At 39.8% G+C, this 17,802-nt stretch overlaps 1 protein-coding gene and 1 long non-coding RNA gene across 9 annotated transcripts in view; both read left to right on the top strand.

The window, feature by feature from the left end:
• Positions 1 to 17,802, top strand: part of FER (FER tyrosine kinase) — a 447,462-nt gene that overhangs the window by 180,386 nt on the left and 249,274 nt on the right. The gene's annotated exons all lie outside the window — the stretch shown is intronic.
• On the top strand, positions 9,848 to 15,258 carry LOC122439475. The gene is made up of 2 exons (XR_006268871.1): positions 9,848 to 12,190; positions 12,291 to 15,258. It is a non-coding gene; the product is annotated as an uncharacterized LOC122439475 (long non-coding RNA).

Raw genomic sequence — 17,802 nt, 5'->3', positions numbered from 1 at the left:
TGATAGTGCATTTGAGGGCACAGTGTTGTTTTGGTCTGAGATAAGTGTCTAAAACCTGGAGTGGAAAGACAACAATAAAAATGCATGTGTGGACACTTTAATCTCACTGTATAGAATTTATGAGAATAATGCAACTTTTTGACCAGTTTTCCTGATTAATAGAATTCATGTAAGCTTGTTTTTTTGTTGTTGTTGTTGTGTTTTTGATGTTCAGGGCAGCTGATGATCACTTTATGAGGTAAATATTCAGTGACTCTCTGTTAGCTGGGCATTAGTTTCCTAGGACTGCTGTCACAAATGACCACAAACTTGGTGGCTTAAAAACAACATGGATTTATTCTCTCACAATTCTAGAGGCCAGAAGTTAAAAATCAAGGTGTCCCCAGAGTTGGATCCTTCTGAGTAAGAATGCCTCCCTCCAAGCTTCTGGTGGGGAGCTGTTGGCAAACCCCAGCATTTCTTGACCTGTGGGCACGTCGTGCCAGTCTCCGTCCCCTTCTTCACACCACCCTTTCTTCTGTGTGTTTTCCTTTCCCATTTGTCTTCTTGTGAGGAAGCTTATCTTTGGATTCCGGACCAGCATGGACAATCCAGGTCGATTTCACTTTGAAATCCTTGATTATATCTGCAGAAACTCCTTTTCCAAGAAGGGTCCCATTTATAGGTTCTGGGTGGATATGTCTTTGGCTGGGTGCGGGGAGCTGGGGCGGCGGGGGGGAGCTCACATCCAGCCCATTACAGCTGTGTACGTATTCTCTTTAATTATCAGAATTTTCAAAAGTTGAAGCCTTGGTTGTGGGCAAGACCCTTAACTTTGAGAGAAGCTGGTTCTTTTGACCTTTTATTCAAATATTTTTTGAGTACCTATTCTGTGAGCCTCAGAAATATTAAGTAAATTACCCAAGGCCATGTGGTTGAGTAGCTGAAATGTTAATCCAGCTTTGATACCGATTTTTTTGCTGTTAATCACTGTGCTGCTGTGTCTGCAGTAGTTTTTGCCAGCCCCTGACCTCATGCTTCCCAAGAACTCTCTTCCAAATCCCTCAAAAAGGAATGTTGTTTGAATTTTGGTCAATAAATGTCTACTAGATTGCTACGAAGATACAATAAACAGAGGATTTTCTGGCCTCAAAATACAGATGAAGACCCTTGATTTTAGTTCTGGTTTTGACTTTAACTCAGACTTGAACCAGAAACATCTTTGAGCTTCTGGTGAAATAAAATTACTTTTATGGTACCTTCCAGTTGGGAAATGTTATGGCTGTTTTTTAAAAGATTTTTCTCTAATTATGCCTGTAGACGTTTGGAAGTAGAATGCTTTGCATGTTAGAATGTATACTTTTATGAGATAGAACTTTTCCTGTGTTTTGATTATGACAGCAGCAGGATATTTATTTAACTCATTATTGGATGCTAGGAACTTTGCTTAGTCCCTTCTGTGCCACATTTAATCCTTATAGTAGCACTGTTAGATGAACTATTGTTATTCCTAATAGGCAGTACTATTGTTATTCTCAAGGCATAGAGAAGGAAATTGATGAAGAGTTAGGCAACTTGTTCAAAGTCACGTGGATTGGAAGTAGAGAGATTGCGTGTGAACCCCATTCAGTCTGACTGTGTAACTGTCCCCTTAACATCTGTTCAAGCCGCCTCTCTTGTGTAGCTTCTATAATTTAAGTGAGGTAATAGGAGTCGCGCATTATGGTCCATGGGCTGCATCTGGCCTGCTGTCCCTATTTGGGTGGCCTGTGAGCTAAGCGTTGTTTTTATATTTTTATTTATTTTTCATTGGTTGATGATTGGTTTACAGTACTGGTTCAGTTTCTGTCATGCATCAGCATGAATTATCCGTAGGTGTACATATGTCCCCTCCCTCCTGAGCCTCCCTCCCACCCCCTTCTGGGTTATTCCAGAGTTTGGGCTTGAGTCCCCTGGTCACACAGCAAACCCGCCTTGGCTGTCTGTTGACATAGGTTAGTGTATATGCTTCTGTGCTACTCTCTCCATTCATCTCACCTTCTCCCTCTTCTCCTCCAAAATGACTGAAAAAATATCAAAAGAAGGACTACTTCCTGTTATGTAAAATTCATATGAAATTCAGGTTTCAGTGTGTGTAAATAAAGTTTTATTGGAACACAGGCTTGCTAATTTTTTTGGCATATTGTCTGTAGCTGCTTTCATAATACAGCGCTACATACATTGGCCTAGCTGGGTAGTGATGACAGATACCATATGGGCCAGGAACCTAAAATATCTCTTGCCTAGCCCTTTACAGAAAAACGTGCCAGCCAATATAATATCTCTGATAATTATTATTTTTACCTTTTTACTGCTTTTATGGCAAAAACATTAACTTCTTTTAGGTTTCTTTTTCCAAAAGGCAGGTTCTAAATAAAGTTTTAGATTTTTAACATTTGTTTTTAATATTATATGCCATAATAAATATTTGTCAGGAGCTGGGGAATGGTAGTGAATATTTGCGTGCTAAGTTGCTTCAGTCATGTCTCTGCGCAACTCTGTGGACTGTAGCCTTCCAGGCCCCTCTGTCCATGGGGTTCTCCAGGCAAGAACACTGGAGTGGATTGCCATGTCCTCCTCCAGGGGATCTTGCTGACCCAGGGATTGAACTCACATCTCTTAGGTCTCTTGGATCAGCAGGCAGGTTCTTTACTGCTAGCGCCACCTGGGAAGCCCCAGTAAATATTTAGGAAATTATATAATTGGGAATTGTATGTAAAAATATATTTGTAGGTGTATTAATAATAGTTTGTAAATTATCATAGAATATTATGTCAGCTTCATAATGCAATGTATAAGATTATAGTAAATATTTTTATACTTGAGGTAATTGTATGTAGTAGAATATCCCTTGTTATTTTGATGACTTGTCTTTAATTATTTATATTTGAGAAGCACTTCCCCTCTAGCACAGCAGGCTTCCCTGGTGGCTCATATGGAAAATAATCTGCCTGCAATGCAGGAGACCTGGGTTTAATCCCTGCATCAGGAAGATCCTCTGGAGAAGGGAATGGCAGCTTACTCCAGTAGTTTGAGAAGAGTCACATTCTTCCCTGGTATACCTAGTTTACGCTTTGTATGAAGAATGTAAAAATATTGTTTAAATTTCAAGTGAAACTTGTATTTTCTTAAATGTAATAGATGTACTAGAATAGTCCAGTTAGCTCATCAAGAATAGGCATCCCATACAGATTTCTCATTTAAGTCTGCGTTAAATGTCTTATTTAAGAGAACTACATGTTGCAGTTCTGGTGAAATTACATTCTTGTATGTATCTATCAGATGATTCTTAATGAGCTGGTACCTGCCTGTTGAAGGCAGAAGTATGAAATTGTAATAGTTGTCATCTAGATAGCCACATGAGATTTAATTCATGTACTTGTACATGGACTATATAAGGGTTGTTTATATAAAACAATGGTTTTATATAAGCGTTTATATAAGCATTGTTTATATAAAAGCAAAACTGGTTAAGAAAGCATTGTCTTTACACTCTTAAATATTCTGGTTAGTATTAGGCCAAATGATTAGAGTTATACCTGTGTAACCTATTTTGTTTCATTAATCTCTCTTCGTCATGCATTTCAAAATCATGAGTTCTCGTTGGTTTTTTACACCTAATATTATCTGAGTAGTATTGCTTTTTGTTAAAGTTAGAAGAATTTCAGGATAAACTTTATAATCAAAGTTATTTATAGCAGATTTGAATCTTTCAAAATACAGTTTTATTTAAATTTAGTTTTTCAAGAGTCTTTACCTGTGAGATGATTCAGTGTGCTTGAGTACTTTGCTGGTTGAATTGTGTTCATTGGCTGATGTAGTTTTTATTATACTTTCTACTTGTTCACTCTTGTGTAAAAGCTTTAAAATAATGAGAAGTATGTATAATGTGCCAGCCAGTATTGAATTTATGTATTTTGATTTTTCTTTAAAATCTTTTTCAGATAATGGTATTTTTGTAATTCAAATGAATGGACTTCTGAGGAATAATTTTTACAAGTAAACATAAGTAAATGGTAGAACAAATATCTATACATTAAATTGTAGGGACTGAGTTAAAACACCTTGTTCTGGTACAGAGATTATTACTTTATGTAATAGCTTTGGAACTCTATCTCAGAAGACTATTAGAAAACATATTTCAATGTAAGATTTTAGAGACAATTTCTCATGTTAACCTTTGCAAAATAATCATTATAGTTTATAACATAGTTATTAGCTTATATCAATGCATTTAGGTACTATAATACAGGTTTTAATTGAAGCTCAAAGTATAATAACTTATTTTAAGCCATAAAATAAATATGAATTTTCTAAAGTCAGAAAGAACTTAGGTATACTGAATTTCATGTTAGGAATTTGGACAAGCCGGGGATAAGAAAGAGACTTAAGACATCTACTTGAATTAAAACTTTCCATCCAAAGAGAGAGAAGAAATTGAAGATGACCAAGGAAAAGAATTTCAAAAGAGTTATAGATAACTCTTGGTTTAGTTTAGAATCAGCCCTTGATTATCTACTTTGTAAGTTTTTTATGAAATCATTTGTGTTTATCACATAACTAAATATCATGGTGCTATATGGAGATAACCCTGTTAAGAGTCCATAGAAATATACCGGTGAATCTGAAAATGTGTGTATTTTATTTCTGGACCACCTTGAAATGCTAGTACAGATATTACCCATGCTCCTATCTTGCTTCAGTCAAATGTCTCCTAGCAAATGTTCCCTATCTGTAACAGAAAACCATAGTACCTATCTGATAAAGTTGTTGTGAGGATTATATATAAGGCTTTTTTAAAGTCTGTTTAAACGTTTATATTAATATTCAGTTCAGTTCAGTCGCTCAGTCGTGTCCGACTCTTTGCGACCCCATGAATCGCAGCACGCCAGGCCTCCCTGTCCATCACAAACTCCTGGAGTTTACTCAAACTCATGCCCATCGAGTCAGTGATGCCATCCAGCCATCTCATCCTCTGTCGTCCCCTTCTCCTCCTGCCCCCAATCCCTCCCAGCATCAGGATCTTTTCCAGTGAGTCAACTCTTCATATGAGGTGGCCAAAGTATTGGACTTTCAGCTTCAGCATCATTCCTTCCAGTGAACACCCAGGACTTATCTCCTTCAGGATGGATTGGTTGGATTAATATTAGCTTTGATTATACTTACTTTAATGATCACCATCCTTATTATTATTCTGTTAATGAGCATATTTAAACTTATCTTGATTTGTTTATTACTGTTTTGAAGACTTTGGATTTAAAAAATATATCCATATAAAATGGTCAAACATTTATCCTGCCTTTTCTATATTAACTGTGTAGTTCAGTTCAGTCGCTCAGTCTTGTCTGACTCTTTGTGACTCCAGGGACTGCAGCACGCCAGGCCTCCCTGTCCAGCACCAACTCCCAGAGTTTACTAAAACTCATGTCCATTGAGTCGGTGATGCCATCCAGCCATCTCATCCTCTGTTGTCTCCTCCTCCTGCCTTCAGTCTTCCCAGCATCAGGGTCTTTTCAAATGAGTCAGTTCTTCGCATAAGGTGACCAAAGTATTGGAGTTTCAGCTTCAGCATCAGTCCTTCCAATGAATATTCAGGACTGATTTCCTTTAGGATAGACTGGTTAGATCTCCTTGCAGTCCAAGGGGCTCTCAAGAGTCTTCTCCAAGACCACAGTTCAAAAGCATCATTTCTTCGGCGCTCAGCTTTCTTTATAGTCCAACTCTCACATCTTTACATGACTAATGGAAAAACCATAGGCTTGACTAGACGGAACTTTGTTGACAAAGTAATGTCTCTGCTTTTTAATATGCTGTCTAGGTTGGTCATAACTTTCCATCCAAGGAGTAATTAAGGATGAACTGTTGCCAGATAATAATAATGGTTAACCAAATATTTGATGGGGGATGCATCTTTTTATAGAAGTATTCCAACTAATAAATGGGAAACAAATGATAGGATTTGAACACCACCATTTACAATGCCTGTGAACTAGTAGATGTAAACGCTGAGCATCAGTCTCTGCTGACATCACAATGAGAGAACCAGACGTTATTTCCTGGTACATGCCACCATGCTCTCACTGAAGATGTTGAATCCAAGTCTGATCTAGCCTCTTATCCCAGCTGCTAATTTGCAGAAAAAAGGACAGAGCACATGCCGGACTGCCCCTGGAGTGTGAAATCATGCAAACCCACTCTGTGGAACCCTGAATCTATGGCTGGGTCTTCATTTATTTATTTATTTATTTTTTGGCTGGGTCTTTAAACAGCCAAATTGAAAGTAAAATATAGGGACAGAGAGGGAACTTATTGATTAAAAGGTGCTTAAAGATACCTTAAATAAAGTTTGAAAAATGGTCAAAACCAAAACTATCTTGTTTAGGGATGCACACCAAAGAGTAAAAATAATGTAAGTGTGTGGTTTATTATGGACACCAGGATAGTGGAGGCATACAGGTGGTTGTGACTGGGGCGTGTCACCCGGAAGCCTTCTGCAGTATTTAGCAAAGTTCTATTTCTTGACTTGGGTTATGATTACAAGGGCATATATATTTCTTGTGTTTGATTTTCAGTTTTTTAATGGTAGAAAAAGCTGAGATAGTTTAATTGTCCTAATCAAAATACTTGGAAATTCTCTCCTCTATCTACCAAATCTAACTTATGTAGTAAAATTGATAGAGAATATATTTACTGATTCACCAGATTTTGTGTATGTGTGTGACTATGTGTTGTGGATGTGTATACTCGTGTGTGTGTGTGTGTGTGTGTGTGTGTACTCTGTGACAGGCACTGTTCTGATTTTCTATTCCTATGTAACAGATCACTGCAAAACTTGAAGGCTTAAAACACCCAGTCATTTTATTTGCTCATGAGTCTCTGTTTGGGAAGAATTCAATGTGGAAGGCTTATCTCTCTTCCATGTGCCATAACTGGAACAGTTGGACTAGACGCCTTCAGATCCACCTCCTAAGTGTTCACTCCCATGATTTGCAGTTTGGGTGCTGCTGGCTCCAGGCTCAGCCAAGCTCTGTTTATCTCCTTGTGGGCCTGTCTGTGGGCTGCTTGAGGTTTGTTACAGCTTGAGGTGGCCAGGTTCCAGAGTATGTGTTCTGAGGAAAGCAGAAGGAAGCTGGTTGTGGGACCTGGGCTCAGAAGTGTCCCTTTCACCATAGTCATGTACTCACCCAGAGTCTCAAGAGGAGAGGACATATGCCTCACTTCTCAAAGAGAGTGGAGCCAGAGTCTTTATGGTAAGAAGGGCACCTGTGATGGAGATAACTGTTGAGGCCATTTTGGGAGGTTCAGTATGCCACACGCACTGTCTCACCGTTGAATACAGAGCTGAGTGAGATTAAGTCCTTGTCTGTAAGGAGCTCAGAGTTGAGTGAAAGACAAGTTAACAGATCATTATGACAAGGGTATGGTGAGTTCGATGAGGGTAAAGCCTTGGTGCCATCGCAGAACATAAGACGATGCCCTAGATTTAGAGTACCAGCTCTCAAGGTGAAGGTCTGCTTTGTGTCTGAAGAAGACACAAGAGATGGACAGCCCAGAAGACAAAAAATTGGCGTAGTTTTTCAGGAAAAGGAAGAATCATCATATGTTACTTGGGTAAGCAAAAATATAGTGCATTCTAAATCTTCAGCATTTATATGTGACCACATTATGGATATGAAAAGTTAAGTGGAGAGAAGTGAGGTTGGATAAGTATGTCGGAGCTTATACTATGGAAAAACCTTTGTGTGTAAACTGGGGTTTTCTTGTGACCACCGTGCAGGAACCATTCAAGACAGTAAGCTGCAGAGTGAACCGATCTGGCTTACCTTTTCACACAGAGGACTCTGGGGGTTTTGTAGTGGATAGGAGTAAAGAACTATCCAGGCCAGGAAGGCTGGTGCTGAACTAGGTCGTATCAGGGAGCACGGAAAGAAAGGGGCCGGCGTTTAAATGTCTTTGTTTTTGTCTGTGCGGCACAGTGTGCAGGATCTTAGTTCCTCGACCAGGGATTGAGCCCGTGGCCCCTGCGGTGGAGGCATGAAACTGTAACCCCTGGACTTCCAGGGAGTCCCTGGGGCCAGTTCTGGAGGTATTTCATAGATACAGATTTCAGAATTTGGTAACTGATTAGAGATGGATATGAGGGAGGAAGGACTACCAAGATTTCCCTCCAGAGTTCTGCCTTGGGAGTTCTGTCGTCGGTGGTGCTTGCCGCAAAAGATAAGGGTCGTCGGAACAGAAGTGCAACAGGTTGGACCGGGTGAAGGATGGTGAGTGCTAGTTGAGGTCAGCCTGCAATGCGGCTTTCGGGAATCCTCAGCATGCAGTTTATAAATGAAGTGATGGAGATAACTGTGTTTGACTGTGGGGCGGGAGAGGAGGACCACAGAGGGAATGTTGAGTGACTGGTGTTGAGGGCCAGGCAGAGACGAGGGATGGGTAATAAGGGCGTCCCAAGTGGTGCATTGGGTAAGAATCTGCCTGCCGTGCAGGAGACACATTGGGGAGGGCTGGGAAGATCCGCTGTGTAGGGAGTGGCGAGCCACTCCAGTGTACGTGCCTGGGAAACTGCATGAGCCGAGGAGCCTACGTCCACGGGTCACAGGGAGTCAGACGTGACTGAGCACTGTCAGACACACACACACACACACACACACACGAATGAGGTGCATTAACCCGAGGAGCCTACGTCCACGGGTCACAGGGAGTCAGACGTGACTGAGCACTGTCAGACACACACACACACACACACACACACACACACACGAATGAGGTGCATCACACACACACACACACACACACACACACACACACGAATGAGGTGCATCAACCAGACAGAGTAACCTGGCAGGCTACAGCCCGTGGGGTCGCAGGCGGTCAGACGTGACTAAGCACACACACACAGAGACACACACACATGCGCGCGTGCCCGAGGATGAGGTGGACCAGACAGACTGGGGAAAACCAGAGACGGCGGTGTTCCTGGTCCCAGGGAGGAGAGGGGCGTCTTCAGAAGGGAGGACCACAGTGCCCAGAGGTCTGGCAGCGCTGAGGTCGTACGGGGGGCGAGGGCAAGTTCAGTGACGTGTGGGGCGGGTAGGTAACAAGGCACATGGGGAGACGGGCGTGTGGTTGATCTTTTTTCCTTTTTCTATCCACACTTTCAGGTGGCTGAGTTTCAGAGGGAGGAAACGCAGCATAGTGATCTGTGGAAAGGGAGAGTGTTTTAGTTGTACCACTGTCCAAGTGTTGAGGTTGATCATTGTGGGTGTCATTGATCTGTCATCCATTGATACAGTACTTCCTAATTATCTGCTGCCCTTATATAATTTTCCTCCATTAACTCATCTGTTTTATTTTATCACCTGAAGCAAAAAGAACGTAGGCTAGGGTACTTTTCATAATGCTTTCATATTGCTGCTGGTGGGTTATTTCATTGTTTGTATTTTATTTTTTAATGAGAGGAAAATTCCAAACTCCTTTTTAGAATTAAAAAAAAAAACTTTTTAGTGAGATAATCTTTTTTCTTTATCCTTTGATAAAGAGGATTATTGTTTAATTAAGATTTATCCTTTATTGAGTTATTTCTCTTGGTATTATTTCAAATGAAAATATTATGTTTCTGTCAGTCAGTTCTGTAGATATTATTGAGTAGCACTGATAAAAATTGGGTTTTTGATTGGAATGAAGTATAGCTATGCAAAAGTATTCTGAATTAGAAATAATGCAAATTAATTGTGCAATTTCAGTTACTTCTATGGCCAAGGAAATCATTGATATTTTAGTCCTATATTGAAGATTAGAAAACGCAATACCTGTCTTCTTTCAGCTTCATATCTGTTAGAGATAAAGTTCTTTATGCTCTTTGAATTTTAAATGTGATTTGTGAGCTTATCATGAATTAAGCAAGTTTAAAATGCTTTCTGAGGGGTAAATTTTGTCTTCTGAGAAGCTTGTTTGAGTATGGCTAAATGGCATTTTGAGGCTCTGGAAAAATTTTTGCTGTGTCTAAGGCCATGAAAGTATGATTAGAATCAAACACACCTATACAGTATTATTCTAGTTCTCCTGTATATATATTATATATAATATATATACACACACAAACAGACACATATATATATATATACATATGTATATATATATATCTTTCTGCTGAGCTTGCCATGTGCCTTTGAGCATAGCTATTCATGTTAAATTAGACCTAGATAGACTGTAAACCACTTCCTCTTCTCCTTACCCATCCTGAGAAGTTGTGAATTTATCTAAGTACTACCAGACTTTATATATATTTGTATCAGCTTTCCTCCCCTTTTATAGGAAAAATTTCTTCTCTATAAACTATTTTGAATCTCAGATGAAACACATTGAAGCTACTTATAAGGTAGGAAGTTAATGCTTGGCAAGGAGAAAATATTTCGAATATATATCTTGAAATAGGAATGCCAGTTTGACTGAGAAATGAAGATAGTGAAGAAAATCAAGGTGCCTTTAAAAGCTGTGCTTTCCAAGATATGTAGGTCATACAAACCTAGGGAAGTTTACTCAAGACAGTTGACATTCACTTTGGCCATTATCTTAATAAAATACAGCCTCTCAATTTTTAGGGCTGCCACTTCCAATTGAACCAATCACTTTTTGCCTCTACTTGTATAATAAGATAGGATACAATCAGAGTCAAAAGAATGTTGTGGGATGAGAAATCCATCAGGGATAAAAATTCAAACACCGTTCATAACTTTTCAGGTACTTTTATTAGAATCTTCATGACGTTTTGCTCTGAATGAGGTAACTACAGGAAACCTTCCTGGAGAGGCTTTTTTTTTTTTTTTGAGGGCTTAGTCAACTCTGTATTCAGTGCTATAGAGTTTTTTCCTCAAGCTGCTAGTATTTCTGGACTATACTTTCTTTGTCATAATCTTGTCTATGAACATTTCCAATAGGTATAAACTAAGGTATCCTCTATAAAGACAGAGATAAACAATGCTAGTTATAAAATCCATGGAGAACTCAGTAGGAATAAGGGGATTTAGGGAATGTTCAGATTCTCATATCTCTAAACTTTTTCTCCAATGTAATAATTTTGCATAATAAAAATATAATTTTAATTATTTAGAATTATTGTACCATTATGTACATTGTGTTCATATATACCATTATGTACTTTAATAACTTTGTGAGACCATTGGTACAGTTAGTTGGTGAATACCCACTCTTATTTTTCAAATGAGAAATTGTGGCTTGTATGGTGACACCTAATCAGAGTTCTTCATGATTTACAAGGATGGTATTTGGAGCTGCACATTGCGTATTCTAGGCTAGTAGTTTGGTGTCTCTTTTTTTTTCTTATTGATTCTGCTGTGCCTGTTGCTTAGTGGTGAAACAGTGAATGAATTTCTGAAAATACCAGTAAATATCATTGGTGCTTTATTAATTTAAACAGATTAATACCTGTTACTTAGGGATAGAGACTTGGTCCCAAGATTCCTAGCTGACATAGATAACTCTTTTAGGGATTTTTTTTTCTTTTGTGAAGAGTGTGCAGTAGCTGGAGCAGAGTGTGTGGTTAAGGGAAAGGCTCATCCTCTCCTCTCTTCATTTCTCTCTCTTTCCTTCTTTCTCTCCTCCTAACTCTTCTTGTTTCCCTATGAGAGCAACTTAGATATGAAAGTCGATGGGGCAGTACGTCACAGAGAGGTCTGTTAGTTTTTTTAAAGGTGTCAAGTCATTGGAAGGGCAGAAAGGCAGGAAGTACAAGCAGAGTGGTCATCCTTGGTGGGGAGAGACAGCTCCATGTGTCCACATGGGGACGGGATTAGAATGGAGGGAAAGGAATACGTTTGTGGGTGTGAAAAGGGACACTGAAGGGGTTTCTGCCGTGTAGTTTCTTCCTAAAGACGCAGGGGAGGGTAGATCAGGGTGGTTTTAGACACAGAAAGTAGGAGAGGGTTGACAATGGAAGTGGGAGAGTTAAGAAGTGCGTTGACCAGCGAGATGTCATCATACGTCAGATATTTAGGGCCCATTTGAAGTGATAATCATGTGATTTTCTCAGCAGTGGTGGGTTGCCAAATGTTCGTTCAGAGAGAGCAGAAAGTTAGATCCTTCCACGGTTGGGGTTTGCCGTGTGGGGACGACTTAAGAGACAGGAGAGCAGGGGGTTTGGATATGGCAGGTTCACTCAGAGAGAGCAGAAAGTTAGATCCGTCCACGGTTGGGGTTTGCCGTGTGGGGACGACTAAGAGACAGGAGAGCAGGGGGTTTGGATGTGGCAGGAGCCGGTGGAGTGCTGTGTCATGCCGTCTCAGTCAGGAAAGGAGAAGAAAGGAGAAGGGGACGGAGTGGAGGAAATCAGGAGACTCAAAGCGGCAGGGCTTCAGTGAAGTTGAAAAATGGTTTTAGTGGAACTAGTTAAAAGCACGCCAGTGGGGTAGGTGCTTGTGGCCAGAAAGAGACAAACTGGAATTTGTTAATTTGGACCTGTTACATGTGAGGATAATGTCCAGGAAAAAGCCATGAGTGATATAAAGTGGAGGAGAATGTTTTCTCACCTACTGCCTTTAATGAAATCCTCATGACATCATTTCTTAAGGTGAATTTTGTATAATAATATTTCCTCCAAAAAAAGCACATTACTGAGGCTCTGAGACATGTTGCATTTAAGAAATCTGCTTAAATTTGTTTAACTGAGCAGTTCTAAAATCCGTGCAATTACTAAACCTTTTGCAGTGTAATGTCTACTAACAACCACCTACACCAGGGTTTTCACCAACACGCTGGGCAGTTATTTTGTGTGTCGTGTGCTGAAACTGTTCAACTAATGGGAATCGCTAAGAAGGATCACCACAACACAGTAAATGTTTATTTTGCAAAGAATTTTTACATTAATGTTAATGTGTTTCAATATTAAAATATTCATTTTCCTGTTAGAAGTGAACATGTCTAAAACATTAAAAATGTTAGTGCACTATTTTGTTAGTGACAATTGTGGTAGTTGTAATTATTTACTAGTAATCTTTAATTACTCATGGATATTCTAAGAGAGCCTACTGTATTCGTTCCATAATAGCAGTCGACTATGGCAGATGAGTTAAAGCAAAAAAGGGAGTTTGTCCCCTCAGATTTCTGGATCTGTCCAGACGTTCAGAGCCAAGTCGTCAAGGACTAGCCTTCGTTTCTCAGCTGTCCCTTTTATCGTATCGACTTCAGTCTTAGGCGGGCGGTACCACTGTGCGGTAGTGTGGTGTTTTCTCAGGGGGGCTGAGGTGAGACAAATGCTTAGAGCCTAGTTTACTGCTTTCTAAAACAGGTTTCCCAGTTGGATTTTATTTGCTGATAATGGAAGTGTAACATTATACATACCACATTCCTTTCTTTAAAATTTGTCATTTTCTCTTTTTTAAATCAGGATTTTCTTTTGAGTCCTGCTGTTTCTTATTTCATTCTAGCAAAGTCTTGACTGAGGCCTTGAAACTTGAAATGTTCTCAGTTCCAGTTACAAAAGGAGCTCTGAACAGATAAGAGGATTATTGATACATGTGCAGTATGAGACTATCAAACAGTATGTTTCCATTCATGAAACTTCTCAGATAAAGTTGGAAACTTAAAACCGTTTACAAAAATGAAATATGTTACATAGAAGTCTTCATAGTATCCTTGTGAGGTCTGCAGCAAATACAAGACCAATAAACTTCATCTCCCTTACCACCCAAAGCAGTCAACAAAAGAAAACCAAAACAGAGTAGCAATCAAAATCTTTGAGAAGTTGGACGTTAACCCTTTGAATAATTTTCTGAGAAATATAGTCTTTAAAGGCCTTTTGTGATAATTGACTGCTTTAGAAAATAGTTAAATTCAAGTCTGTGACTTTTTGATAAATTAGTGACTTCTTTGTCATACTGAAGACGCTTAAAGTAAGTCATTTTGTTTTCTTGGTTTGTGAATAAAGATAAATAAAATGATGACTAGTAGGTTACTTATCAGAAAATAAGGTACAAAACAATAGTTAAAAAAAGACACATCAGAGATCTGAGGACAGAAAGAAACCTAAATGAACCAAAGTCCAGAAAGTGACAAGCTTTCTTAGGAAAAAAAAAAGACCTATGATTTCCTCCATCCTTGGTGGAGCTGGTGACAATGAGAAAGTCCCACTGAAAGGAATGAGGAGAAGTCAACTGAACAAGCTGTAAGCACACTGGTGAGCGCAGTGTGTAGGCTGGCGGGCCAGATTAGAATCTGGGGGCGCCCTCCCTGCAGAGTGAGGAACTTCTGTTCTGCTCACATCTTCGCCGAATTCAGCAGGGAACCAGAGATGGGCGCTTGAGAAGGATATTCCGAGTGGCATCCTCCTCATGTGTGAAGAGGGGTGCAGTATTGTCTGGGGGGGGTGGCTGTTTGAGGTTAGGGGCAGGAGTACTGAGCCCTCTGGGTTTTTACTGACGAAAGAACGGAGGAGCCCTCTCTCAGATGGATTCTCTGCAGGGCATTGCGGGTCTTCACAGAGCCCGGAGCAGTGGCCTCCTGAAGGCTGGAGAAGAAGGTAGAAGGTTCACTTAGATATAAAGGAGCAGGTGAGCCTGGGGAGGAAAGAGCTCCCCAGAGCCCACCTTCTGCCCCCTGCACCCCCCTTAAAGAGCCTGCTAGAATCCTGCCACGGTTCAGATTCCACCTGGAGCTGAAGAAAAACTTGATCTAGCCCAAAATATTTGAAGCTGGTGATGAATTAATTCAAACCAAAGCAGTAGCAGAGGACAAGCCCAGCTTATTAACTACAGCCCCAATTCTAGCATAAGAAAAAAAAGGAGTATGTGTGCCTCTTTCTTGAGGTAAATATATAGAATTCAGATTCTACTTTTTTTTTTTTTTAATAGAAGCCATCTGTTAAAGAAAGAGTGTATGGCCACTAAAAAGTTAGACATGTGACCCACAGCTCAAAATAAGCAGACTTAGAGATGGCCCTGGTATTGGAATTATCGGTGTCTTTACTATAGCTTATGAAAATGCTTAGGGGTCTAAGAAAAGATATACAATGTGTGTGAAAAGATATACAGTGTGTATGGAGCAGTTCAGCAGCAATGTGGATGCTATAAAAATGGAAATTCTAGAATGAAAAATTTATCAGAACTGAGAAATTCACTAGCTGGACTTGTGGGTAGACTGGACACAGGAAAATTGCAGTGAGCTGTGAAGACAGGTGATAGAGAGTATTTAGAATGAAACAAAAAGATAAAAATATACAACCGAGTATTTGAGATCATGGGGTAATATCAAAAGGACTAACATACGTGTATAAAAATTAGAATTTAAGAAAGAGGAGAGAGAGAGAGAGATGGGAGTAGAAACATATTTGAACAGACAGTGGTTAAGTATTTTCCAACACTTTCAATCCAGAAGTCCAGGAAATTTAACAGACCTCAAGAAGAATAGTTAAAAGAAAAATTTACATGTACCTATATCCTAGTTGATTAGAACGCAATCAGAAAAAAGGAAGCATTATGTACAGGAGAATAATGATGTGAATTCTAGCTGAATTCATACCAGAAACAATGGAGACCAGAACACAAAGTGCTGGAAGAAAAGAAAAAAACAAAAAAAGCCTCAACTTTGACTTCTGTCTTCAGTGAAAGTATCCTTAAAAAAATGTAGGCAAGCAGCAGTTTACAGTCACTGGATGTTTATAATCAGAAAAACAGAAACAATGAGTGTTGGGAGGATGTGAAAAATTTAGAAGCCTCGAACATTGTTGGTGGGACTGTAAAATGGGTCAGCCAGTTTGGCAGCTCCTCTGAAAGTTAAATATAGAATTGCCGTCAGCTCAGTCAGTCCAGTCGCTCAGTCGTCTCCGACTGTTTGCGACCCCGTGAACCGCAGCACGCCAGGCCTCCCTGTCCATCACCAAGTTTACTCAAACCCATGTCCATTGAGTCGGTGATGCCATCCAACCATCTCATCCTCTGTCGTCCCCTTCTCCTCCTGCCCTCAGTCTTCCCCAGCATCAGGGTCTTTTTAAATGAGTCAGCTTTTTGCATCAGGTGGCCAGAGTACTGACTGGAGTTTCAGCTTCAGCATCAGTCCTTCCAATGAATATTTAGGACTGATCTCCTTTAGGATGAACTGGTTGGGTCTGCCACATGACCCAGCAATTCCATTCCTAGATAAATCCCCAAAAGAGTTGAAAACAGATACTCAAGTATGTATGTATGTATGAATGTTCATTACCGCACTATTCGCAACAGCCAAAAGATGGCAACTGCCCACATGCCCTTGTCAGTATTAGTAAAACCCAAATAATAGTAGCTAATGTTTATAAGTTCTCACTGTGACATAGGAGAGAAGGGAAACGGGAGGCAGAGAGGGAAGAGGAAGAGAGAGAAGGAAGTCGCTGGGAGAGGCATGTGCCACTTACCCAGCTAATGACAAAGGGATGGTTTTGGCCTGATCAAAACAGTGTGTTAAATATAATAATGAGCTTAGGAGTTAGTGAGGGTGAGGCTGAGGTTGGTAAAGTGCTTTGATTACTAGAGATAGGGGCCTCTAATGAAGTAATACTTTCATTCTCCACATATTCTATATATTATAATGTATACATTTTATAATGTATTAGTTTAAGCAAAGGGGATAAATGTATGGTCCTATTATTGTGTCCCTTAATTATTTTAATAGCAGAATTTCAGTTAAGAAGTCTTGATAATTTAATTCATAATAGTGTACTTTTTCAAATTACTGAAATGTACAGTTGCTTACTGAGCAAAATCTATCAGTCCTTAAATTGAGTCAGTGAGGTCCTCAAAGGAAACTGCTTTGTGTGTATCTGGCACTTCTGGATACTTTATAAAAGGAAGTATAATACATATTTGTTCCTACATTTGAGAAAAGCCCCATGGGACACGAATTATGTTTAGATATTGAACAGGAAGGGAGCTGATTATAGCCTGATGCTTGGTATTTGTTTCCCTAGAGAAGAAGTCATCTTATTTAAGAAGATACAGAGCCAGGAAAGCAGGCAGTATGATAGGGAGTTTTACAACCTAGGTTTCATTGCACTCCATTCTATTATACCATAAATTTCTTTAGCATTGTTATTTTAAGACAAAATCTTAATCATTCAACTGTTCCTTTTGTGCATTTAGTTTCCTATTTCATTATTTCAAAATGTGAAAATGCTTGACTTAGCAAGGGGGTTGTCTTTCTTCTTTGGGGGGATTCCCTTGTGGCTCAGCTGGTAAAGAATCCACCTGCAATGTGGGAGACCTGTGTTTGATCCCTGGGTTGGAAAGATCCCCTGGAGAAGGGACAGGCTGCCCACTCCAGTATCCTTGGGCCTTCCTGGTGGCTCAGCTGATAAAGAATCTGCCTGCAATATGGAAGACCTGGGTTTGATCCCTGGGTTAGGAAGGTCCTCGGGAGAAGGGAAAGGCTACCCACTCCAGTAATCTGGCCTGGAGAATTTCATGGACTGTGTAGTCCATGGGGTCGCAAAGAGTTGGACACAACTGAGCAACTTTCACTTTCACTGTCTTTCCTTTAATAAATATTCTTAATATGCAAGCATCCAAGAAAAACAGTGTGACAAACGAGTTTCCCAGGCAGTGAATACTTCTAAAATGATTTGTCTTCTGTAAGAACCCAATTGCTAGAATAAATCATTTAGAAACTGTTTTAATGTTAAATTCTGTACTGCGATGGGAGTAGAAACTGTGTATCCTTCATTCTCTCCAGCAGATCAACATCTGCAAAAGCCTAAGGTATTTGTTTATTTATAAATGCATTCCTTTTATGAAGGACTTA

The sequence above is a fragment of the Cervus canadensis genome, chromosome 4 (genome assembly GCF_019320065.1).
Source record: "Cervus canadensis isolate Bull #8, Minnesota chromosome 4, ASM1932006v1, whole genome shotgun sequence".
In the NCBI taxonomy this organism is placed as follows: domain Eukaryota; kingdom Metazoa; phylum Chordata; class Mammalia; order Artiodactyla; family Cervidae; genus Cervus; species Cervus canadensis.
The sequence above is the reverse complement of the archived record's forward strand: the minus strand, read 5'-3'. Positions and strand labels throughout refer to the sequence as shown.